The following is a 24,058-nucleotide window of genomic DNA, read 5'->3' on the forward strand; positions in this document are numbered from 1 at the left end:
ACCAGTGTGCCTCCAGCTGTTGCAAAACTACAACTCCCAGCATGCATGGACAGCCAAAGGGCATGCTCGGAGTTGTAGTTTTGCAACAGCTGAATGTTTCCCCCCCCCCCCCAATGTGAATGGACAGGGTACACTCACATGGGCGGAGGCTTACAGGGAGTGCTGCAAGATTGAGATGCAGCAAACTCGCTGTCAACCCCCGCCCGTGTGACTGTACCCTAAAAACACTACACTACACTTAAATAAAATAAGTAAAAAACACTATATATACACATACCGCTACACAGCCCCCCTCCCCTCCCCAATAAATATGAACAACGTCTGGTACGGCACTGTTTCCAAAATGGAGCCTCCAGCTGTTGCAAAACAACAACTCCCAGTATTGCCGAACATCCATTGACTGTCCAGACATGTTGGGAGTTTTGCAACAGCTGGAGGCACCCTGTTTGGGAAACACTGGCATAGAATAACCCTATGTTCACCCCTATGCAAAACCCTAATTTAGGCCTCAAATGCGCATGGCGCTCTCACTTTGGAGCCCTGTCGTATTTCAAGGCAACATTTTAGGGTCACATGTGGGGTATCGCCGTACTCGGGAGAAATTGCCTTACAGATTTTGGGGGGCTTTTTCTCCTTTTACCCATTATGAAAAGGAACAGTTGGAGTCTACACCAGTATGTTAGTGTATAAAAATAAAATTATTTACACTGACATGCAGGTGTTGCCTCATACTTTACATTTTCACAAGAGGTAAATGGGAAAAAAAACAAACATTTTTTGGGACACAATTTAGCCAGAGTACGGAGATACCACATATGTGGGCGCAAAGTGCTCTGCAGGCGCACAACAAGGCCCATAAGGTAGAGTGCACCATGTACATTTGAGGTGATTTGCACAGGGGGGTCACAGATGTTAAATGAAGAATAAGGACATTGGTAGAATTGATGTGTTATAATTGGGTGCAAAAAGTGGTATTATTGTGAGATTAAAACTCTACATAATGAAGAAAAAAAATTCTAAAACTAATAACGAGGACACACTTACTGTTTAGGTGCAGATACGCTGCAGACAAAGCTCCTACTAAATAGAGCTGCGGGGTAAATTTATGCTCTGAGGAGAATTCTAAATTTAAACGCAATTCAAGAAAGTAGCTGCACAAGATTGATAAATTTAACGCAGCTGCACCAAATTTAGACAACAGGCAGAGGGGTAAAAAACTTCTATTATACACTGGAAATGATACATGTCCCCCCCCTGTCTCTTCATAACACTCCTGTGTCTCTGTCTAGATCCTTTCCATGCACTTAGCTGAAGAAGATTTGTTGTCACAATGCCCAATATGTCTCCTGCCATTGACATCAGCCACCATCACTTTTGGTTTGCAGTGTTGTCATGAATGAGAAACCTGGACTGCTACAGATTGTCTATAGAGAAGAACCCAGGTTCTCATCAGGATCTGAGGACGATTGGGTTGGAGTATAGAGACCTTGCAGTTGGACCTTCAATCCTCCATTTGCTTTGAAGTAACACAAAGCCCCAAATACTGATGTGATAATCTGGGAAGCCATCACATACAACAGTTGGTCCCCCCTAGTAGTGATACGAGGCACAATAACAGCTCAGCGATATGTGCAGGATATCATCCTCTGGACACGTGTGTCGCCTCTCATGGCCCCAGATGGCAGGATAATGGCCGCCCACACACAAGGGTTTCCCAGGAATGTCTCTAGCCGATTGCAAAATTTCCTTTCCCGCCTGGTCACCGGTTTTATCACCATCGGTCATTTATGGCGCCAACTGTAGTAATCTACCAGTGTGCAGGAAGTACAGGCCCAGCTGTATACAGGACTGTATGCCACCATACATCCCAACTGTATCTCATCTTGTATCCAAGCTAGAGGCTCCCAATGGGAGAGGGGGGGGGGGGTAGAGACTTTTTTTTTAAATTCAGTTAAACATATACCTTTAATTCCATAGATCATTACTACATTCGCATATAGAAAGTTTAATTTAATTTTAACACCTTTTTTGGTGCGTTATTTATTTATTTTTGTCAAGGACTTAATTACCAATAATAACACATTAAGATCTCACCATGGATTGTGTCAAATTACTTAGCCCTGCTACATCTAAATTCTATGAATTTGTCTTCTGAGTGGATCCTTTAGTCTTCAATTTACATACAGTATGTCCATATAGAAGTGTGAACTACATCACAGCTGTATAAGATGGTATAACCTACATGTAGGGGGCGCTATCACTAAGCCAACACCAGGGAATGATATTGTATCTGTTCTGCACAGATTAAAGCCCATTATTCCTTAATTACAGTCCCCAGGATCTCCCCTCACATCTATTATTTAACGTGTGGTTCCTACAGGAATTCTGCCAAGCAGTCTTGGCTACTTAGAAGCTCATTTAAGGCTGCAAAAGCCACAAAAAAAGCTTTAACTTTTAAAGATAATCAAATTGTAAAAATATTAAACAAATTTTAATTTAATTTTATTTTAATTTTTGCATTTATTTTAACAGAGAAAATGGAATTTAAAGGGATTTTTAAAACCAGATAATGAATATAGATTTTTTTTTAACTCCTCTGTTCTTATTGCAGAATTTTTTTTAATTCTATTTTCTGTATATGATTATGGGAGGGCAGCCATGTTGTCTGAGCTGCTGTATCCTCAGACTCCTCACACACATATATTGGACACATGATGCACATATAGAACCAACATAATGCACAGTCGCTCACACATACAGACACGTCTTACACCCATATATTGGATACATGCTGCACACACACACACACACTTCTTACACCCATATATTAGATACATGCTGCACACACACACACACACACACACACACACTTCTTACACCCATATATTGGATACATGCTGCACACACACACACACACTTCTTACACCCATACATTGGATACATGCTGCACACACACACACACATACATACACTTCTTACACCCATATATTAGATACATGCTGCACACACACACATTTCTTACACCCATATATTGGATACATGCTGCACACACACACACACACACACACACATACACTTCTTACACCCATATATTGGATACATGCTGCACACACACACACTTCTTACACCCATATATTAGATACATGCTGCACACACACATAGAGACACCTCTTACACCCATATATTGGATACATGCTGCACACACACACACACTTCTTACACCCATATAATGGATACATGCTGCACACACACACACACACACACACACACTTCTTACACCCATATATTGGATACATGCTGCACACACACACACTTCTTACACCCATATATTAGATACATGCTGCACACACACGTAGAGACACTTCTTACACCCATTTATTGGATACATGCTGCACACACACACACACACACACACACTTCTTACACCCATATATTGGATACATGCTGCACACACACACACACACACACACACTTCTTACACCCATATATTGGATACATGCTGCACACACACACACACTTCTTACACCCATATATTAGATACATGCTGCACACACACACACACACACGCACTTCTTACACCCATATATTGGATACATGCTGCACACACACGTAGAGACACCTCTTACACCCATATATTGGATACATGCTGCACACACACTTGTAGATGTGGTGTCCCGGTACCGTATTTCATACGTTACCTTTGTAGAGGTCCCCATAGTCCGAGTCCCTAGGAACGTCGGAGTCCCTATTCTATAGTTATCCCCTTGTCACACCTCAGTTAATCTATATCTGTATAGGAATTCATATAAATATGAGTATAAATATGTATATATTTAATTGCCTACCTGTTCAGCGTAGCAGGACCTGCGGGTCATGTGATTAGGTTCAGAACTCTATGGTTTTGCTACAGGACCTTTGGAGGTTCCCATGACGTGTTCACCCACAATGCACTGCAACGGTGAGTGACAGTTGTTATGGACCAATCCAAAACGGCCAGCCCCTGCCCATTTAAGGGAGCTGCACCATCTTGATCGATCTCTTGGGTTGCTGATTCTGGAAGAGGTAGGACCTCCGCAGCTTACAAGACAATTTACTAGGCCAAAACCTTGCGGATATACTAAGCAATTCCCCGCTACTCACCGCAAGATCACTGGACCTAAACATGCCCTTAAATCCAGCGGATCTATACTACAAAATCCCTAAGAAGCTAAATTGAGCTTATCTGATCCCAACCAACTGTCAATCACTGCTCAGTTATATCTGTAGAGACTCTGTTATGTGGACTGTTACTATTGCTGCATGTACAGAAATTCTTCAGTAAAAGTTCCTGCAAGTTTTCAGTTAACAGTGGTTGTGGACAATTCAATTTCTGCATCATCTATTGCTCTTGGGAAGGGTGGCAATAGGCCTATCAAGATTACAAAATGTAACCCTCACCCTGGCGTCACGAGTGACAAGGGTTAACAGCGCCCTTTACTATCCTGAACAGCAACACCCTAACTACCCTACACCACACAAGGCTTTATCCCCTAACGCTACCACATAGACACCTCTTATATACATAGATACATGCTGCACACACACACATATACAGATACTTCTTACACCCATATATTGGATACATGCTGCACACACACATGTAGAGACACCTCTTACATACATAGATACATGCTGCACACACACACATGTAGAGACACCTCTTATATACATAGAAACATGCTGCACACACACATGTAGAGACACCTCTTATATACATGGATACATGCTGCACACACACATGTAGAGACACCTCTTATATACATGGATACATGCTGCACACACACATGTAGAGACACCTCTTATATACATAGATACATGCTGCACACACACATGTAGAGACACCTCTTATATACATGGATACATGCTGCACACACACATGTAGAGACACCTCTTATATACATAGATACATGCTGCACACACACATGTAGAGACACCTTACATACATAGATACATGCTGCACACACACATGTAGAGACACCTCTTATATACATAGAAACTAGTGCTGCTCGCGAATATTCGCAATGCGAATTTTATTCGCAAATATCGCATATTCGCGAATTCGCAAATATAGCGCTATATATTCGTAATTACGAATATTGTTATTTTTTATTTTTTTTTCACAGTACACATCACACTGATCATCCCTCTCTGCTTCCAGCTTGTGTGGTGTAAAGAAGGCTCTAATACTACTGTGTGAGACTGGTGTGCGCACTTTCGCATATGCGAAAATTTGCATATGCTAATTTTCGCATATGTTAATTTTCGTATACGCGAATTTTAGCATATGCAAAAATAAAACGAGAATATTACGAATATGCGAATATTCGCGAATATATGGCGAATATTCGTCCATATATTCGCGAATATTCGCGAATTCGAATATGGCCTATGCCGCTCAACACTAATAGAAACATGCTGCACACTCACACATGTAGAGACACCTCTTATATACATAGATACATGCTGCACACACATGTACATACACGTCTTACATACATAGATACATGCTGCACACACACAGCCGGATATTGTCATGTATCAAAAGAGGCATGGACTCAAGGGACAGGGACATAATACTCCCCCTTTATAAAGCATTGGTACGGCCTCACCTGGAATATGCTGTTCAGTTTTGGTCGTCTGTTCATAAAAGGGACACTGCGGAGTTGGAAAGGGTGCAGAGACGCGCGACTAAACTAATATGGGGCATGGAACATCTTAGCTATGAGGAGCGATTAAAGGAGTTACAATTGTTTAGTCTTGAGAAGAGACGTTTAAGGGGGGATATGATAAACGTATATAAGTATATTAATGGCCCATACAAAAAATATGGAGAAAAACTGTTCCAGGTTAAACCCCCCCAAGGATGAGGGGGCACTCCCTCCATCTGGAGAAGAAAAGGTTTAGTCTAAAGGGGCGACACGCTTTCTTTACCGTGAGGACTGTGAATTTATGGAACGGTCTACCTCAGGAACTGGTCACAGCAGGAACAATTAACAGCTTTAAAACAGGATTAGATACATTCCTGGAACAAAATAACATTAATGCTTATGCAGAATTATAAAACTACATCCCTTTCCCTTATCCCCTTACACCCTTCCCTTCAATTCCCTGGTTGGACTTGATGGACGTATGTCTTTTTTCAACCATACGAACTATGTAACTATGTAACTATGTACAGACACCTCTTACATACATAGATACATGCTGCACACACACATGTAGAGACACCTCTTACATACATAGATACATGCTGCACACACATGTACAGACACCTCTTACATACATAGATACATGCTGCACACACACATGTAGAGACACCTCTTACATACATAGATACATGCTGCACACACATGTACAGACACCTCTTACATACATAGATACATGCTGCACACACATGTAGAGATGCCTCTTATATACATAGATACATGCTGCACACACACGTACAGACACCTCTTACATACATAGATACATGCTGCACACACACATGTGGAGACACCTCTTATATACATAGATACATGATGCACACACACACATGTACAGACACCTCTTCCATACATAGATACATGCTGCACACACACATGTGGAGACACCTCTTATATACATAGATACATGCTGCACACACATGTAGAGACACCTCTTATATACATAGAAACATGCTGCACACACACATGTAGAGACACCTCTTACATACATAGATACATGCTGCACACACACATGTAGAGACACCTCTTACATACATAGATACATGCGGCACACACACATGTAGAGACACCTCTTACATACATAGATACATGCTGCACACACACATGTAGACACCTCTTACATACATAGATACATGCTGCACACACACATGTAGAGACACCTCTTATATACATAGATGCATGCTGCACACACACATGTAGAGACACCTCTTACATACATAGATACATGCGGCACACACACATGTAGAGACACCTCTTACATACATAGATACATGCTGCACACACACATGTAGACACCTCTTACATACATAGATACATGCTGCACACACACATGTAGAGACACCTCTTACATACATAGATACATGCTGCACACACACACATGTAGAGACACCTCTTATATACATAGATACATGCTGCATACACACATGTAGAGACACCTCTTACATACATAGATACATGCTGCACACACACATGTAGAGACACCTCTTACATACATAGATACATGCTGCACACACACATGTAGAGACACCTCTTACATACATAGATACATGCTGCACACACACATGTAGAGACACCTCTTACATACATAGATACATGCTGCACACACACATGTAGAGACACCTCTTATATACATAGATACATGCTGCACACACACATATACAGACACTTCTTACACCAATATATTAGATACATGCTGCACACACACACATATACAGATACTTCTTACACCCATGTATTGGATACATGCTGCACACACACATATAGAGACACCTCTTACATACATAGATACATGCTGCACACACACATATAGAGACACCTCTTATATACATAGATACATGCTGCACACACACATGTAGAGACACCTCTTATATACATAGATGCATGCTGCACACACACATATACAGACAGTTCTTACACCAATATATTAGATACATGCTGCACACACACACATATACAGATACTTCTTACACCCATGTATTGGATACATGCTGCACACACACATATAGAGACACCTCTTACATACATAGATACATGCTGCACACACACACATGTAGAGACACCTCTTACATACATAGATACATGCTGCACACACACATGTAGAGACACCTCTTACATACATAGATACATGCTGCACATACACATGTAGAGACACCTCTTACATACATAGATACATGCTGCACACACATATGTAGACACCTCTTACATACATAGATACATGCTGCACACACATGTAGAGACACCTCTTACATACATAGATACATGCTGCACACACACATGTAGATACACCTCTTATATACATAGATACATGCTGCACATACACATGTAGAGGCACCTCTTATATACATAGATACATGCTGCACACACACATGTAGAGACACCTCTTATATACATAGATACATGCTGCACACACACATATACAGACAGTTCTTACACCAATATATTAGATACATGCTGCACACACACACACATATACAGATACTTCTTACACCCATGTATTGGATACATGCTGCACACACACATATAGAGACACCTCTTACATACATAGATACATGCTGCACACACACACATGTAGAGACACCTCTTACATACATAGATACATGCTGCACACACACATGTAGAGACACCTCTTACATACATAGATACATGCTGCACATACACATGTAGAGACACCTCTTACATACATAGATACATGCTGCACACACATATGTAGACACCTCTTACATACATAGATACATGCTGCACACACACATGTAGATACACCTCTTATATACATAGATACATGCTGCACATACACATGTAGAGGCACCTCTTATATACAAAGATACATGCTGCACACACGCATATACAGACAGTTCTTACACCAATATATTAGATACATGCTGCACACACACACATATACAGATACTTCTTACACCCATGTATTGGATACATGCTGCACACACACATATAGAGACACCTCTTACATACATAGATACATGCTGCACACACACACACACACACATATAAAGATACTTCTTACACACATATATTAGATACATGTTGCACACACACACATGTACAGACGCCTCTCACACACATATATTAAATATGTGCTGCACACACACACATGCACAGACACCTCTCACACACGTACATTAGATACACGCTGCTCACACATTGATCACATATTAGATCAGTGTCTCCCAGCCAGGGTGCCTCCAGCTGTTGCAAAACTACAACTCCCAGCATGCCCGGACAGCCTTCTAGACAGAAAAAACAACTCAACTTCAGCAGCTCATAAGTACTGAAAGGATTACAATTTTTTAATAGAAGTAATTAAAAAATCTGTTTAACTTTCTGGACCCAGTTGATATATATAAACCCCTTTAAGTGCTAAACCATACCCAGCCATAAAAAAGGGTTCACTATGATTTCTCCATTTCCTATAGATACTCTAGAGAGAGTTCAGAGAAGATGCTAAACTAGTACATGGATTGCAGGATAAAACTTACCAGGAAAGGTTAACATGTATAGAAGAAGGAAGAGACAGAGGGGATATGATAGAGACTTTATATGCATAAAGGGCATTAAAGGAGTAGTCCAGTGGTGAACCCAGTGGTGAACGACTTATCCCCTATCCTAGGGATAGGGGATAAGTTTGAGATCGCGGGGGGTCCGACCGCTGGGGCCCCCTGCGATCTCCTGTACGGAGCCCCAACAGCCCGTGCGAAGGGGGCGTGTCGACCTCCGCACGAAGCGGCGGCCGACACGCCCCCTCAATACAACTCTATGGCAGAGCCGAAGTGCTGCCTTCGGCAATCTCCGGCTCTGCCATAGAGATGTATTGAGGGGGCGTGTCGGCTTCGTGCGGAGGTTGACACCCGCTATCTGGCCGGAGAGCCTGGCCCCCGTACAGAGAGATCGCAGGGGGCCCCAGCGGTCAGACCCCCGCGATCTCAAACTTATCCCCTATCCTTAGGATAGGGGATACGTTTTTCACCACTGGAGTACCCTTTTAACACTGAAACTGATATGAATCATTATTTTCAATGGTTAGCCAGAACATGCTACTTACGGTCACGTCTTATACCTACACCACTTTTATTTTATTTTCATTTTTATTTTATTTTTCTCTCATTTTATTGTTGTTATTTTTCTTTGTATATCATTCTTTTGATGTGTATTAGTATCTTACCTGATTTATTGTTTCCTCACTGGAGCATTGTTAAAAAATAAATAAATTCATAAATAAACAGTTAAAAAAGAAAAAAAAAAAGACTACCACAAGGGGACACAGTGTTATATAGAGGACAAAGCATTATATATAGAGGACATAGTGTTATATAGAGGACATAGCGTTATATATAGAGGACATAGTGTTATACATAGAGGACAGAGTGTTATACAGAGGACATAGTGTTATATATAGAGGACATAGTGTTATATAGAGGAAATACTGTTATATATATATAATAGAGGACATAGTGTTATATATAGAGGACATAGTGTTATATAGAGGATATAGTGTTATATAGAGGATATAGCGTTATATATAGAGGACATAGTGTTATATAGAAGACATAGTGTTATATATAGAGGACACAGTGTTATATATAGAGGCCATAGTGTTATATAGAGGACATAGTGTTATATAGAGGATATAGTGTTATCTAGAGGAAATACTGTTATCTAGAGGACATAGAGCAATATAGAGGACGTAGTGTTATATGGAGGACACAGTGTTATATATAGAGGACAGAGTGTTATACAGAAGACATAGTGTTATATATAGAGGACATAGTGTTATACATAGAGGACATAGTGTTAAATATAGAGGACAGAGTGCTATATAGAGGACATAGTGTTCTATAGAGGACATAGAGTTATATAAAGATGATGTAGTGTTATAAAAAGGGTATAGTGTTATCTTAGAGAGGAAAGTTCTCTGCAGTAATATCAGGAAGTATTACTTTACTGAGAGAGTAGTGGATGCATGGAATAGCCTGAAAATACAGTGAAGGAGTTTAAGCATGTATGGGATAGGCATAAGGTTATCCTTTATATAAAATAGGGATAGACAGAAGGCTATCCTTCATATATAGATAGATATAAGACTATCCTTCATTTAAGATAGAGATCAGTATAAGGCTATCCTTTATATAAAATAGGGATAGGCATAAGGCTATCCTTCATATATAGATAGATATAAGACTATCCTTCATATAAGATAGGCAAAGGAATAAGACTATACTTTACATAATATAGGGATAGGCATAAGGCTACCCTTCATATATAGATAGGTATAAGGCTATCCTTCATATAAGATAGGGAAAGGAATAAGACTATACTTTATATAATATAGGGATAGGTATAAGACTATTCTTCAAATAAGATAGGGATAGGCATAAGGCTATGCTTCATGTAAGATAGGGAAAGGAATAAGGCTATCCTTCATATAAGACAAGACCAGGGACTATTCATAGTATTCAGGATATTGGGCAGACCAGGTGGGCCGAATGGTTCTTATCTGCCGACACATTCTACGTTCAGTTCTTTACTCCAGTACCTGTAATATCTTTCACATTTATGCACTTGAAACTTTCAAGTGACTGGTGTTGAGCTTTGGCTGGGCTGCAGTAGCCAACACAGCCACATGGAGGAAAGCAGGTCCTTGCCTGGTACTGTTGGATTCTTTCTGCTGATTGGTGGTTATCTTGGAGTCTGACTCCAGTTATACATGGTGTTGTCTTTTGTTGGACATTTTAAGCTCATTGATGAGAACCTGGGCCCACCGGGTGTCCTCTAGTACTCCTCAGCCAGTTCTAGTCTTGTTGGACAGTCAAGGCTTGAAAGCTGGACAACCCTGGTGCCAACCACTCATCTACTATGCCAATCTACTTTCCTGTTGGCCTAAATAGGACTTTACAATACAGTGACCGTGGCAACGGTAAAGATACAGGTGCGGTCAGGCGTTCTCCTCTGGGTAGCTAGTCATCCACTCAGTCAAATGGAACGGACCCAGTTTGATGATATAACAAAAATTTAATATAAAAACAAAGACAATCGGACAACGCGTTTCAAGGGGCGGGACCTCCTCTTCATCAGGTCCATGAAGGGGGTCCCGCCCCTTGAAACACGTTGTCCGTTTGTCTTTGTTTTTATAATAAATTGTTTGTTATATCATCAAACTGGGTCCGTTCCATTTGAGTGGATGGCCAGCTACCCCGACGAGAGCGCATTACCGCACCTGAATCTTTACCGTTGCCTCGGTCACTGTATCCTGCATTTCCCAAGACCGTCCAGGAGGCCTCCAGGATGAGGTGGTGCCAGCAGCACTCCCGTAATTCCTACCACTGCTTCCGCCACAAGTGCTACATGGTGTTGTGCTCAAAGTACAACACCCAAAGGTGAGCAAGAACTTTTTCCTATGTGAGATATATTGTTACCAGGAGTAACGGCACATTGCTGCGCTTCAAATTTCTGTTTCCTTTATTTTTTTTTCATATTCTGCACGTAAATAGGACTTTAAACACTCTCTTTGTTCCGCTATTAACACCACTCAAAAAGTATTATATAGCAGAATAGTTTTTTTAACATATATATATATATATATATATATATATATATATATATTTATTTTTTTATTTTTTTTTTTTTTTTTTTATGTTGCTCAATTTTATGTATTTTTAAATTGTATTTTCTTATGAACGTCACTTTGGATTGATTTTGATCTTCCCGTTGTCCATTTCTCCCAAGATAAAAATAAATATATAGGAAATAAAACATAATGATATCATATAAATATTTATTAGGGCGCCATTAAAAATTGAGAAGCAATATTATTGAAATTGGTGTCATGAAATTATATTTATTGCCACAGAGTCAGATGGGGAGAAAACGCTTTGTGTTTAAATTAAACATGAACGACTTGGGGAAGGTAATGGTCTATAGTGAATAAAGATGACAGGTCTTATTAATTCCTATGTGGGACAATAACAGGCAGATGCTGCCTTCCCGTGTGGGTGTCTCTCCTCTAATGTACTCTCTAAGGAAGTGACAAGTCAAGGTTGCATGAAGTACTTGATTAATAAACGAACAGAAGACATTTGCAGTAGAGTAGAACAAATCACTGGACACCGACAACATATCAGCCCGATCAATAACAAATTGTTCTACAGAGAAATTCATTGATATTTGCCTTTGTTTTCTAACAAACCAGTCAGATGTGTCATGAAATTGAGATTTTGAGATCAATTTGTTATATATAATTTTTTTAAGAGGTTTCAGAAATGTGTGTTTACATTTTTACTTTGTTAACTTACTAATGTAGCACTGTCACAAATTGTACTGGTTTTAGCATGTTTTTGCTTGATTTACCCGGGACAGGAAGTTGTGTAGTCCTCTCATTGTCAGTGTGGTGTTGTCTCCGCAGCTCCCTGTCTCTTTTCTCTCTCCTGACAGGAAGTAGAGTAGTCCTCTCATTGTCAGTGTGGTTTTGTCTCACAAGCTCCCAACTATTTCCTCTCTCCTGACAGGAAGTTTTGTAGTCCTCTCATTGTCAGTGCGATGTTGTCTCACCAGCTCCCAACTCTTCCCTCTCTCCTGACAGGAAGTTGTGTAGTCTTCTCATTGTTAGTGGGGTGTTATGTCAGACGCTTCTTGGCTCCTCCCGCTCCACTGAGACAACCCACAACTACACAACATCTGCTTTCTCAGGAGGTGTGGCTGGATCATGTCTCTAAGCTCTAGCCCCACCCCCTGAGTGATGTCATCAGCTCTGACCAACCCTTTACAGCTATATCACCATCTCCCTGCCATAACCGCATATGCATATAAATATATAAATATATATATATATATATATATATATATATATATATATATATATCTTTATTGGGATATTTACAGAGAATGAGGTGTGCTTATAACATGCTGCAATGTAATACCCCCAGACAGTTCTTGTGGAGGGTCCGTCCCAAATGAGGTCACCTTACCATGGTGGGATGGTCCAAGCTATTTGGCTGCCAAATTGCAAGCTAAGTACCTCACTATTTCATAACTTCATAATTTTATATTTCCATGTATTGCACCATAGCTGTATAGCTTTTCATGTTGTATCTATATACTCATGTTTTATCTACATCTTTGTGCTAGCAGTGTGCTGCTGTATTCTTCTGTTGCTGTATATTTATCCCAGCAGCTTGCACCTGTTAGCCAGGTCCATATAATAGTTTGGAATCATTAGTGCTGGCTAACTTATCCTTTTGTCTGTATTGTACATATGGGGGAGTGGCTACCTCTATGTTGGCTCTTGCACCCCACCCACCTCAATTAGGTGTATAAAAGGTGTCTTGGATGTTTCAGATCCTGCAATGCCTGCTGAACTGATCACACAGAGGCATATTCATAGTGTAGGGTCCGTCCCAAATGAGGTCACCTTACCATGGTGGGACGGTTCAAACTATTTGGCCGCCATATTGCAAGCTAAGTACCTCACTATTTCATAACTTCATAATTTTATATTTCCATTTATTGCACCATAGCTGTATAGCTTTTCGTGTTGTATCTATATACTCATGTTTTATCTATATCTTTGTGCTAGCAGTGTGCTGCTGTATTCTTCTGTTGCTATCTATCTCTCATATCTATCTATCTAAAAAAAATCTATCTATCTATCTCACATCTATATATCGATCTCTCATATCTATCTATCTATCTATCTATCTATCTATCTATCTCATGTCTATCTATTTATCTATCTCATATCTATCTCATGTCTATGTATTTATCTATCTATCTCATGTCTATCTATGTATCTATCTATCTCATATCTATCTCATGTCTATCTATTTATCTATCTATCTATCTTATATCTATCTAACATCTATCTATCTATCTCACATCTATCTATCTATTTCATATCTATCTATCTATCTAGAAATCCAAGAATTCAGCAGCACACAAATTTGTGAAAAAAATAGGTGGGTGTTTATTACATCACCAGAAAAACAGAAGCAACGTTTCCACGACCTCTCGCCGCCGTTTTCAAGCTCAAGTGTTTGACCAAAAAGTGCAACATTATATTTGCTTTACATAATTGAATAATTACATGATTGTTTGACAGTAACAATTACGTCATACAAAAACAAAACAGTGTAAATACAAAAATAAACATTCATTGTTGCAGTGATCGGTGTCATGGCGTGCTGTACATATTCATATTCATCATACAGTGGATCCCTGTGTGTTCTCCGTGCTGAGTGTTAGTGCTTCATAAATAATTTGCTTGAAAAAATATTCATATATACATGAAAATGCACTTACCCAACAGAACTACTTCGCCTCGTGTATCAATGTACGGCGTTTGTGTATCTCCTCAGTGCGCAGCTGTGGTGGGCTACACCAATCGCATGTAAACCTCACCGGCCGAGACCGGCCAATCGGAACCTGCGCTCCGTGTAACGGAGCGCGCATGCGTATTGAGGAGCACATAGAGATTTCGCCATCTTAACTATGGGAAAAACTTGCCCATACTTCATGGATCTTGTGTATTTTAATCAGTAGTAATGTCAAAGGTCCCGTGTTCAGCTTACAGGGATATAGCAGATAGAGCTGGCATAGCTCAAAGAGGTAACAGGGATGGAGTAATGGTGCTCACTCCGGTGCGTGTGATGAATGAACACCACTCGCCCGGGGCGGGGAGTCACCGGAGTCGTGGATGCCGGCAGGCAAGCACAGCTCCAGATATGCCAATCACCCTCCATCGTAGTCCTCCATTGATTCTGCGCCCTTGGAACAATTTAGACCTGTTGATGTAGTAATAGAAATAAAATGAAATAAAATGGCTCTTCACATCAAGTGTATACACGGAATTCAGGCAGTTCTGTTGGTGGCAGGTACAGCGTAGATTCATGATAATCTGTAATTAAACAGAAAAAAAACGATGTTAGTTTGGTCTCAAGTTAGGTATACTGAAAGCAATATATTACAGGCAGGGGCTACGTATAGGAGATTATCTTCTGCACATTCCCGATGTAGTCTTGAACTCTGCATTGAGACCCATAGGTCTCATGGAGTTCAGTTTAAAAATCCACATGTGGATTTTTAAACTGAACTCCATGAGACTTATGGGTCTCAATGCAGAGTTCAAGACTACATCGGGAATGTGCAGAAGATAATCTCCTATACGTAGCCCCTGCCTGTAATATATTGCTTTCAGTATACCTAACTTGAGACCAAACTAACATCGTTTTTTTTCTGTTTAATTACAGATTATCATGAATCTACGCTGTACCTGCCACCAACAGAACTGCCTGAATTCCGTGTATACACTTGATGTGAAGAGCCATTTTATTTCATTTTATTTCTATTACTACATCAACAGGTCTAAATTGTTCCAAGGGCGCAGAATCAATGGAGGACTACGATGGAGGGTGATTGGCATATCTGGAGCTGTGCTTGCCTGCCGGCATCCACGACTCCGGTGACTCCCCGCCCCGGGCGAGTGGTGTTCATTCATCACACGCACCGGAGTGAGCACCATTACTCCATCCCTGTTACCTCTTTGAGCTATGCCAGCTCTATCTGCTATATCCCTGTAAGCTGAACACGGGACCTTTGACATTACTACTGATTAAAATACACAAGATCCATGAAGTATGGGCAAGTTTTTCCCATAGTTAAGATGGCGAAATCTCTATGTGCTCCTCAATGCGCATGCGCGCTCCGTTACACGGAGCGCAGGTTCCGATTGGCCGGTCTCGGCCGGTGAGGTTTACATGCGATTGGTGTAGCCCACCACAGCTGCGCACTGAGGAGATACACAAACGCCGTACATTGATACATGAGGCGAAGTAGTTCTGTTGGGTAAGTGCATTTTCATGTATATATGAATATTTTTTCAAGCAAATTATTTATGAAGCACTAACACTCAGCACGGAGAACACACAGGGATCCACTGTATGATGAATATGAATATGTACAGCACGCCATGACACCGATCACTGCAACAATGAATGTTTATTTTTGTATGTACACTGTTTTGTTTTTGTATGACGTAATTGTTACTGTCAAACAATCATGTAATTATTCAATTATGTAAAGCACATATAATGTTGCACTTTTTGTTCCAACACTTGAGCTTGAAAACGGCGGCGAGAGGTCGCGGAAACGTTGCTTCTGTTTTTCTGGTGATGTAATAAACACCCACCTATTTTTTTCACAAATTTGTGTGCTGCTGAATTTTTGGATTTCTACTTAAGTGAGGACCCCTTACCAAGGTCTTTATTTTCAGCGTGCACCCTGTACTTTATGCAACTGATTCAGTAGTGCTGCTCTTCCTTTTCTTTTTTTTTTTTATCTATATATCTATCTATCTAGGAAGGATGCCGCAGCACACGGAAGATTCAAGTGCAAAAGCAGTGGTTTATTCCATGGTAATACAAGTTAGCAACGTTTCTGCTGCCATGGAATAAACCACTGCTTTTGCACTTGAATCTTCCGTGTGCTGCGGCATCCTTCCTAGATGTCTAATTTGCCTTGACCGGGGCTCTACTCGCTGCTTGCACCGCTATCATACTACTGTGGGACGTGCTGCTCTACCTTTCCTTGTGCTAACTATCTATCTATCTATCTATCTATCTATCTATCTATCTATCTCATATCTATCTCATATCTATCTATCTATCCCATATCTATCTATCTCATATCTATCTATTTATCTATCTCCTATCTATCTCTCATATCTATCATCTATCTATGTATCTATCTAAATGAAAAATTCTGCAGCACACCAAAAATAGATGCAAAAGGTGGTGGATTTATTGGCCTGACGGCATAGCAACATTTCGGCTGCCCCCTTGCCGCCTTTCTCAAGCTTAACACAAGTGATACTGACAAAGTATTTATACATTGGTTGTACAGCGGTGAGATAATTAATTACATAGAATCATTGTATGTTATTAACATAAGAATCTATACATCACAAAGTGCAATAGTGCTGTAAACATATACAGGTGACATATCAGGGCAGTCGGTGTACATAAAGTGCATTCATTGTGAGATGCCGTGATACAAAGTGCACCACAATAATACATAAAATGGCATAATTGCGTGTATTCATAACTAGCTGAGTACCCGGCGTTGCCCGGTTTTTCCTTCCTAATCCTTTTTGGGGAGGAAAATAAACAAAGGAGGAAGCTTTTGACTTCATATCCCGTCCTCATATATTGTTGTCATATCCCGACCTCCTATCCCAACCTCCTATCCCGTCCTCCTATCCCGTCCTCCTTTCCTGTCCTCCTATCTCGTCCTCCTATCCCGTCCACCTATCCCGTCCTCCTTTCCCGTCCTGCTTTCCCGTCCTGCTTTCCTGTCCTCATATCTCGACCTCCTTTCCCGTCCTCCTATCCAGTCCATCTATCCCGTCCTCCTATCCCATCCTCCTATCCCGTCCTCCTATCCCATCCTCCTATCTCGTCCTCCTATCCAGTCCATCTATCCCGTCCATCTATCCCGTCCTCCTATCCCGTCCTCCTATCCCGTCCTCCTATCCCGTCCTCCTATCCCGTCCTCCTATCCCGTCCTCCTATCCCGTCCTCCTTTCCCGTCCTCCTATCCCGTCCTCCTTTCCCGTCCTTATATCTCGACCTCCTTTCCCGTCCTCCTATCACGTCCTCCTATCCAGTCCATCTATCCCGTCCTCCTATCCCATCCTCCTATCCCGTCCTCCTATCCCGTCCTATCACAACCTCCTATCCTGTCCTCCTATCTCGACCTCCTATCCCGTCCTCCTATCACGACCTCCTATCCCGTCTTCCTATCCCGTCCTCTTATCACAACTTCCTATCCCATCCTCCTATCCCGTCCTCCTATCCCGACCTCCCATCCCGACCTCCCATCTCGACCCGTAATATGTGTACCAGTTATTGAAATATCTCCAGCCGTACGGAAGTTATGTGGGGACATACATTTCCCATTGATTTGCATGGGACTTTAAACAAAAACCCCGACCCTCACAAATGGGGGTAGTTAACCCCTTAAGGACCGGGGGGTTTTCCGTTTTTGCATTTTCGTTTTTTGCTCCTTGCCTTTAAAAAATCATAACTCTTTCAATTTTGCACCTAAAAATCCATATGATGGCTTATTTTTTGCACCACCAATTCTACTTTGTAATGACGTCAGTCATTGTGCCCAAAAATCTACGGTGAAACGGGAAAAAAAATCATTGTGAGACAAAATTGAAAAAAAAAACGCCATTTTGTAACTTTTGGGGGCTTCCGTTTCTACGTAGTACATTTTTCGGTAAAAATGACACCTCATATGTATTCTGTAGGTCCATACGATTAAAATGATACCCTACTTATACAGGTTTGAATTTGTCGCACTTCTGGAAAAAATCATAACTTCATGCAGAAAAATGTATACGTTTAAAATTGTCATCTTCTGACCCCTATAACTTTTTTATTTTTCCGTGTATGGGGCGGTATGAGGGCTCATTTTTTGCGCCGTGATCTGAAGTTTTTAACGGTATCATTTTTGCATTGATAGGACTTATTGATCGCGCGCACGCCATTGACCGTGCGGTTTAATTAACGATATATTTTTATAATTCGGACATTTCCGCACGCGGCGATACCATTTATGTTTATTTTTATTTTTATTTACACTGTGTTTTTTCTTTTATGGGAAAAGGGGGGTGATTCAAACTTTTAATAGGGAAGGGGTTAAATGATGTTTATTCACTTTTTTTTTGCACTTTTTTTTTGCAGTGTTATAGGTCCCATAGGGACCTATAACACTGCACACACTGATCTTTTACATTGATCACTGGTTTCTCATAAGAAACCAGTGATCGATGATTCTGCCGCATGACTGCTCATGCCTGGATCTCAGGCACTGAGCAGTCATTCGGCGATCGGACAGCGAGGAGGCAGGTAGGGGCCCTCCCGCTGTCCTGTCAGCTGTTCGGGATGCCGCGATTTCACCGCGGCTATCCCGAACAGCCCACTGAGCTAGCCGGCATGCTTTCGGTTTCACTTTAGACGCGGCGTTCAACTTTGAACGCCGTGTCTAAAGGGTTAATAGCGCGCGGCACAGCGATCAATGCCGCGCGCTATTAGCCACGGGTCCCGGCCGTTGTTAGAGGCCGGGCCCGAACCGCTATGACGCGGGGCCACGCCGTGGCCCCGCGTTATAGATCGGGAGTGGACACATGACGTTCCAGTACGTCATGTGTCCTTAAGGGGTTAAGGGTTAAATTAACTATCCTATATTTTAAGTGGACATATAAGTAACATGTGACCAAGTATTATCGAAATATCTCCAGCCGTTTGGAAGTTATGCAGTAACATATATTTCCCACAGACTTGTATAGGACTTTAAACATAAACCCCGCCCCTGGCAAATGGGGGTGAGTAAGGGTTAAATCACCTATCCTATGTTTGTTGCTGACATATAAGTAACATGTGTGCCAAGTTTCATGTTAATATCTTTAGCCATTTTGACTTGATGCTGGAACATACACACATACATACACACACACACACACACATACACACATACATACACACATACACACATACACACATACACACATACATACATACATACATACATACACACACACACATACATACATACACACATACATACATACATACATACATACATACATACACACACACACACGTTGAGGTTTATATATATAGATAAAGAGGTAGGCAGAGCATACATACTTTACTTTTCCCGGGTAAGACAGTTCACTGTAATGGCGTGTGATGCCGCTGCGGGCTCCACGGCGTGCACGCTGTTATGTGTGTCAGTGCGCCTGCGCGCCTGTGACGCACCAGACACCTGAGCCAATCATCAGCCAGCATCACGGTCGCCATAGAGACGGCTCTCGGAGGTATCCGTGCGCATGCGCTCCTGTTGTTTGCAGGCACGGAGCCCCATATTGCTTACTGGCAGATTATACAAATGACTTAGACATTGCCCATACTTTGCAGCACTATGGGGAGAAACCGGTCGGCACCTGAGTCTGCACTATGTGCAAATCGCACACAGACTGTCCCACTCCTGGATGGAGCGGAACCCCAAGAGAATCCGGGGAACCGCTTCCAAACAGGATGGTGTAAGCCGGAGTCAGCCAGCCAGCTGCCGCATTACAATTATAATATGTATATATATATGCTTATACGTGAGAGACCGTCCTTTTCGATGATATCTGTCTTTACTTCCCGGTAGTTGTATGTTGCCTCCTCATGAAAGTGATTCTGTAAGAGTGAAAGATAAAAACATAATTAAAATTGGCTTGTAGGATGTTAGACATTGTACCACTAGATGTTTAAAACAGGAAACAGATACCACCGAAGTCTTAGCCAGATACATTTAAAATACCGGAGGTGACTGTAAATTCTACATTGAGCCCATGTGGGCGGAGTGCATTCAGAGTGTGTATCCAACGGAGTTCTCGTTTTTTTTCATGCTAGTACGGTCACCCCAATACTTAAGAGGGGAATATGATCTATAAGTGTAAACTTTAGATCACGTTCAGTATGGCCGGCCTCCAGGAAGTGCTTCGAGACCGGCAAATCTGAGCGTTTTTTTACGGATCGAATAACGATGCTGATTGATGCGGTTGTAACCTAATCTATGTTAGGGAAACTACTTTAATGTTTAAAAACCGCATCAATCAGCATCGTTATTCGATCCGTAAAAAACGCTCAGATTTGCCGGTCTCGAAGCACTTCCTGGAGGCCGGCCATACTGAACGTGATCTAAAGTTTACACTTATAGATCATATTCCCCCTCTTAAGTATGGGGGTGACCGTACTAGCATGTTAAAAAAAAACGAGAACTCCGTTGATTGTACCTGCAGACACATTGGGGGAGATTTATCAAAAACCATGCAGAGGAAAAGTTGCTGAGTTACCCATAGGAACCAATCAGATCGCTTCTTTCATTTTTTAGACGCCAATTCAAAAATGAAAGAAGCGATCTGATTGGTTGCTATGAGTAACTCAGCAACTTTTCCTCTGGACAGGTTTTGATAAATCTCCCCCTTTATCTTTACATTATATTTATTCACATATATTGTTCTAACGTTAGACAAAGCAAAGATTCATGTTTCCCTAAGCCTCTGTGAGACATATACATCCTCCCTGTACCTCAGATTACAATATCCTGCACGTTTACCGGAGGACATCACTGGGGAGTCAGAGATTTATTTTTCTCCTAGACAAATGTTTTGTGATCCTTCAGGATTCTATTTAACCCCTTAACCCGGGGGTTTTTCCGTTTTTGCATTTTCGTTTTTTGCTCCTTGCCTTTAAAAAATCATAACGCTTTCAATTTTGCACATAAAAATCCATATTATGGCTTATTTTTTGCGCCACCAATTCTACTTTGTAATGACGTCAGTCATTTTGCCCAAAAATCTACGGTGAAACGGAAAAAAAAATCATTGTGCGACAAAATTGAAAAAAAAAAACGCTGTTTTGTAAATTTTGGGGGCTTCCGTTTCTACGTAGTACATTTTTCGGTAAAAATGACACCTTATCTTTATTCTGTAGGTCCATACGATTAAAATGATACCCTACTTATATAGGTTTGATTTTGTCGTACTTCTGGAAAAAATCATAACTACATGCAGGAAAATTAATACGTTTAAAATTGTCATCTTCTGACCCCTATAACTTTTTTATTTTTCCGTGTATGGGGCGGTGTGAGGACTCATTTTTTGCGCCATGATCTGAAGTTTTGCATTGATAGGACTTATTGATCGCCTTTTATTCATTTTTAAATGATATAAAAAGTGACCAAAAATTCACTATTTTGGACTTTGGAATTTTTTTGCGCGCACGCCATTGACCAAGCGGTTTAATTAATGATATATCTTTATAATTCGGACATTTCCACACATGGTGATACCATATATGTTTATTTTTATTTTTATTTACACTGTGTTTTTTTTTTTATTGGAAAAGGGGGGTGATTCAAACTTTTAATAGGGGAGGAGTTAAATGATCTTTATTCACTTTTTTTTTTGCAGTGTTATAGGTCCCATACAGGGGTGGATCCAGAGTCGAGTCTCGGGAGGGGCAATATTAGAGTATTTTGTGTTGGCGGACAGAAAAAAAGATTACAGAACTTACAATATTATTAAATGTATCATACAGTCCTAACCTTGTTTAAGACTTTTTGGCCATGCTCATATGTCAGAATAATAATCAAATATACCAATTGCCACAGAATGGGAAAGTGCTAAAGAAATTTTTACCATTTAAAACTACAGCTCCCAGTATGACCTAAGCAGTGGTAAGGTTATGCTGGGAGTTGTTGTTTCACCCATCATAACTGCAGAACTTACAAGTAACTCCAGCTCTGATGGGACATAGAGAGGAGAATACACAATGATATCAGTGATTACAGATGACCTTTTCTCTATAGTGAGGAGAATACAAAATGATATCAGTGATTACAGATGACCTCTTCTCTATAGTGAGGAGAATACACAATGATATCAGTGACTACAGGTGACGTCTTCTCTTTAGTGAGGAGAATACACAATGATATCAGTAACTACAGGTGACGTCTTCTCTATAGTGAGGGGAATACACAATGATATCAGTGACTACAGGTGACATCTTCTCTATAGTGAGGAGAATACACAATGATATCAGTGATTACAGATGACCTCTTCTCTATAGTGAGGAGAATACACAATGATATCAGTGACTACAGGTGACGTCTTCTCTATAGTGAGGAGAATACACAGTGATATCAGTGACTACAGGTGACGTCTTATCATTGTGTATTCTCCTCACTATAGAGAAGACGTCACCTGTAATCACTGATATCATTATGTATTCTCACTATAGAGAAGACGTCACCTGTAGTCACTGATATCATTGTGTATTCTCCTCACTATAGAGAAGACGTCACCTGTAGTCACTGATATCATTGTGTATTCTCACTATAGAGAAGATGTCACCTGTAATCACTGATATCATTGTGTATTCTCCTCACTATAGAGAATACGTCACCTGTAATCACTGATATCATTGTGTATTCTCACTATAGAGAAGACGTCACCTGTAATCACTGATATCATTGTGTATTCTCCTCACTATAGAGATCAGTGATTACAGGTGGCGTCTTCTCTATAGTGAGGAAAATACACAATGATATCAGTGATTACAGGTGACGTCTTCTCTATAGTCTTTCCTTATCTAATTCAGCTGGTACATACCGCCAGGATTTGTTCCAGCTAAATCTTCTCTCTGCAGAACTTGATGCCCAGACGTCTCCTCACTATGTCAGCGCATTCTGATCCTCTA

The sequence above is a fragment of the Hyla sarda genome, chromosome 5 (genome assembly GCF_029499605.1).
Source record: "Hyla sarda isolate aHylSar1 chromosome 5, aHylSar1.hap1, whole genome shotgun sequence".
Taxonomy (NCBI): Eukaryota; Metazoa; Chordata; class Amphibia; order Anura; family Hylidae; genus Hyla; species Hyla sarda.